Below are 5,303 nucleotides of genomic sequence, written 5' to 3'. Positions count from 1 at the left end.
TGATGGCCTGCTCCCAGTTGGCTTGTTAGCTCAATTGGTAGAGCGCTGCACTAGTATCGCAGAGGTCAGTGGTTCGAATCCCGTACAGGCCTGAAATTTTTTTCAGGTCTGATTTCCACTATTGCTCAAATAGTGCTTTACTGCGAAGGATCGTTCTCATATACGTATTGGTAAAGTGTTACTCACTTTCCCAATGAATTTTTGGCGGTGATCCTAATCTTTTAGAGCTGAAATCCAGGTTAAAGTACATATCTTTTTTGATCTCTTTCTGTTTCCTTTTTGATTCCGTAAACAGATAGGAGGCGAACCACCTAACCCCAGGTTAATTTCCAAACATGATTGCTAGTCCAAAGCAAAATGTAACGCATGAGAAAAAAACATAAACGTCCCGATCAATCATTAACAATTATGTTTATTACAATTATTTCAAAAAGTGAAGGTTTTTTCGGATTCGGTTAAGCCTGAACTATAGCAACCCTTTATAGGCTTTTACGACTTTTGACATGGAACTTAACACTAGAAAAATTTTCATTTCGCTAAATTTTTCCCTGATGAAATTAGAAAAGGAATATTATAAAATTAAGAGTGATTAATTGAGCAATTGTTTATTCCGGAGGGTTAAGATCACCTTCACCTATCCTCTTCATGCCATGTGGCACATAAGGCCTCAATACCACCCCACCAACCCTGCAATCCCGCTAGGGAGGATTAAGATAATCAATTAGAAACCACAATCCTCAATTTTTTTCAAGAAATGCGGTTTGTGGTTCACAGTTGAGATAATGACTCGATATGTTAATTTCTTTCAAGGAACTTGTCCAAAAACAAGCTGCACAAATTATCAGCAAGGACTTTCAGTGGCAACAGAAGGCTACAATATCTGTAAGGAGAAGATTCTCAGTACTTAAAAAACCTCTTCGGAAGTTTTAGTTTTGTTTTTACCCCTGCTACGATAGAGAGATTTCATTTGGACTTTAAGAAATAAAGTGAAATATACTGATATCTCCAAGCAGCGACCTGTCGTGCGTAACATCTCTGATCATAATTACACACTTCACTGTTTTCACGAAAGATCTCCTTGAATCATTCGGTTTCGTTTTCCACTCATTGTTTAATCAGTGCATCACATGTTGAATCTGTGAACATAGACCCTAAAACTAAGCTCAAAAGGATGATTCCACGTTTTTTCCTCGTTTGTTTTTTACTGGGAGTTTTCATTAAGATCACCCGATAAAACTGAATAAACTAGTCTCCTTTTTTCCATTTTGTACTATTACTCTGATAATCAGGTGGCGAGAAACTGCTACTGGGTAGATTGCTTCAACACGCCAATTAATTGTTTTACAACTCGTAGATATCACCAAACTGTACTAAAAAGATAGGATTATATCAGTAGATATAAAAAAAAAACATCTAGTAAACCTCTTATTGATTCATGACGACAGGGACCTGTCTAACAGCCAGTTGAAGGATTTACCGCCAGGACTGTGCGATGGGATTTGGGTTTTCTACTCACGTTTAACATTGTAAGTCAGAATCTTGAATAGCAATACATAGGATAAAAGAAGTCCATAATGACTCCCTTTTTTGCGTCATTGATTGACCAGCTCTTTTTCTCTTGCAAAACCGCACCATAAGCGCCTAACAGAGTTCATCACCGTAGCTAACAAAAATTTCACTGGATTTGAGGCTGAATCTGAGCATGCTGAATACCTAATCATATCCTTTGAGAACGCTTCGGCGACATTTCAGGCTCGTTTGGTCCCGACAAGGGTAGTGTGGCTCCACCAAACTCGCAGATATCGCCGACCCGTCCTAGAAAGGTTCGATTAGATTTAAATCTTGTAATTTCGCTAAGTTTATCGATGAAATGATAATCTCTAGCTTGTTTTACAGGCTTTACCCGGTCTACCCAGGTAAAAAAATGTTAAAAAGTTCTAAAAAATGAATGTTATAAATAATATAACTAGGTCTGAAGATTTCCGGGTATTTAGGCCCATAATTAAAATATCCTTGCCTTTCATTAGGAGTACTGTTTCCAACATTAATCTCAAAATTGCCAACCAAAACAGAAGCCTTTTTTCATCGTTTGCCAAATTGGTAAATCTCTTGATGGGGAAAAGTTTGAGATAGGTTTCCTTTTGTTGCTATCACTCTGAAGGGAGATTTGCTCGACGTTTTCACTCTCACGCAACCCAAAAATAAATCGAAAACTATTCTGTGGATAAGGTCAAGAAATTGTAGTGTTATGGGAGATGGGTAATGAAGACACTCCTTGAAGTCTTACGCTTTTTCGTTTCTCCAAACCTCAGATATTCGTCTAAATGCTTTGTTCAAATTTGCAGAGCCCAGTATGGATTCGTCATGTTGGTGCACATCTTTGGTACACCAATATGGCGGCCGGAAAATAGTAGAAACATCTCAAACTTACTTTAGCTATCTAGTCGACTTATTATCTGAACTGATCCAACAAAAAATAACATATACACTTTTCCTAATCCGTAAACTCCTGAAAAAGCTAAAAATCACAAGATAAATGTACATTTTTCGACAGACACGATCGGAGCTGTATGTCACGCAACGTCACGACTGTGAACTTCAAACTGCACTGGTTTCCAAACCAAACACACTATTGGGCTGAAAATTTGAAAACAGATATGAATTTAAACTCCCTTATGCCTTGACTCTTTAGTTTCAAATTTTGGAATTTGATGACGTCACGTGAAAATTATCCATGTACTCTAGGGAGCCATCCTGGTTTGATTTTGATTACGTGCTAATCGCATTGTACAGAATGTAGAATCTTCTATGTACACAAAAGTTAAAATCGTTTTTTATCAAGGACTCTTTTTGGCAGATAAAAGGAAATAAGGAAGATCGCTATACGATACTTGCCACACTATCGATTTGATGAATGGTAACTTGCTTCCCCTGAGAAAAAATTTCTAGCATCTTAATCATAGCTAACAGCTAACATTTAGTACTCCTAAGATGTCCTATGTTGGTTACAGGTATTTGTCAAACAATCAATTAAAGACATTACCGCCAGGAGTTTTTGATAGCTTGACCACCCTTCAAAGGCTGTAAGTAGTTTTTTTGGTACACATGCGATTCCGCACATGTGTGAAATCTCATATTTGTACACTTCATGTGTTTAATTTTGTTTAAATAAATCGCTTCTGTTAACATTTAATTTCTTTTCAACATGGCAGCACTTTAAGCAATTCAAACCGAAGAGCTTCTCTGTTTTTTGTATCGAGGGAGATTTATAGAAATTATGGTCTATCAACCGATAGAATCTATATGTTCGAACTGGGTGACCAAAAGATTTCTGATGCAATATTTATACTACTTTCCTAGACCCATGCTGTTACACGAAGGCGATTGTATAGGAAATAAATAAAATATTAAAATTGTGCTCGTTAAGAAAAATTAGTCAGTTGTGCGTTGGAAAATGGAACATTCTATTTGGACAGCAATTGGGAACTTTTATTTCTTTCTATTTTTGCGATCGCTAATTGGAAACAGAGACCTATCTAACAATGACTTAAAGGAGTTGCCCGCAGGAGTATTTAATAGGCTTCGCTACTTGAGACGTCTGTAAGTACAAACCATCATGTTTAGTATCCTTTAATCTTTTCGGAGAGGTTCTTTGAATTATCCGTCATTTTAATCTTATGTTATTTTGGTTTTGTCTTTTTTTTCTATTTGCATGTCTGTATTAGCATATTCTTAATAACTCAATTAATCTACTTTTTTCACCTTCAAAGGATAATCTTATTGAGCTTTTGAGTCATAAAAGTAGTATTAAATCATTTCTAGTTATTTACTTCACTTTATCATTCATTGAATTTACAGTACCAGAAAACCGGGCAGAACCAGGCAGGGGCGATAATGTTCAAATCACTGATTTGGCTCAAACTTGATACAAATGCTAAGTATCATGAGTTAACAAATGTTTGAGAAATAGAAGGGCAAAACATGTTATTCCCTGGGAGATAAAGGGTCCCCCCATAGGAAAACCGCCATTTCCTGCTTCTTTTTGCATAATTCATTAGCTAACTTTGCATTGCTACTGTGATAAACCGAAAAGCCATTTGCAAATTCAATCAACTTGGTTGTGTTCTATCTCTAACATACTTTAAGAAAATCTAACTGTTTTAACTTTTTTCATTTTACTTCTTCCCTTACCTCGCCCCTAAGTAAAGGCAACTCTTTCTGGTTTTGACAAATGTAAAATAATAAGGGTATTTTAAGGACAATATCTCCAATGATCAACCCCTTCCGATTATAATTCTTACATGGGCAGTGAAAGCCATCACTAGACTTGCAAAATCCGTAATAAAGTCTTTGGGCAAGCTATTTTATTATCCGTGCTGACGTGAAATTTACATCTAACAAACCGCTTTTAGTCTGTTTTAGCACAATACCGTAAACTTATCTTTGGTTAATTGACTTGAAATAACTTCAAATTCAGATGAAATTTTGTAGAGACCATCGTTTACACCTGATCGAGGAGAGAATCTTTTATTGGTGTTTACTGGATATTGGGGGGGAGGGGAGCATCTTCAAATAAGTTTCCTTCGACTGTTTGTAAACTGCTGATGCAGTCCAGCCAAAGTCCCCGGAAAAGTGTTGTGATGCACATTTGATCATATCCACATGTTAACTGGCGCAATGTAAACATTAAATTACTATTATTATTATTATTATTATTATTATTATTATTATTGGTGCAAATTGACCCCTTTTTTGAGGGCCTTTTTCGCAGCCATATTTGGATTATTCACGAGTAAAAGCAGCAGTTGATGATAAACATTAAGGATGCAGGAGTCGAACTTTTTGACAAAAGAAATCTAGAAAGAAAGTCAGCCAAACATACATGTCTCTGTGGTGTCTCAGTTGCAACTATTGGCTTGATATTATTTGTTAGATAAATAGCCATTACGTCAACAATGTACCAGATTCGATATGCTTCGTTGCCTTGATGAACTAATTAAACGGGGTGTGAGCTCATGGAAAGATCCATCAAAATTATTGGTCTAACATTGAGTTATGCTTTTCGGCCTACATGATATGTGTTGGAGGCAAGAAAATCATTTAATGTCCCGAAAGCTAATGTAAAACAAAAGGATAATCCGCCATCTTGATCAGATCAGGCTTGCAATATTGTTCAGCGGTTAACTTTCACAATCATCTAGTATATCAAATCTTGCTTTGTGTTTCTCGTCTCCAAAGTTTAAAATGTAACAAAGATTAATTACCGCAAATTACTACTGCTGCTGGTTCATCGAAAAAAAACG

Source organism: Stylophora pistillata, chromosome 1 (genome assembly GCF_964205215.1).
Source record: "Stylophora pistillata chromosome 1, jaStyPist1.2, whole genome shotgun sequence".
Classification (NCBI taxonomy): Eukaryota; Metazoa; Cnidaria; class Anthozoa; order Scleractinia; family Pocilloporidae; genus Stylophora; species Stylophora pistillata.
The sequence above is the reverse complement of the archived record's forward strand: the minus strand, read 5'-3'. Positions refer to the sequence as shown.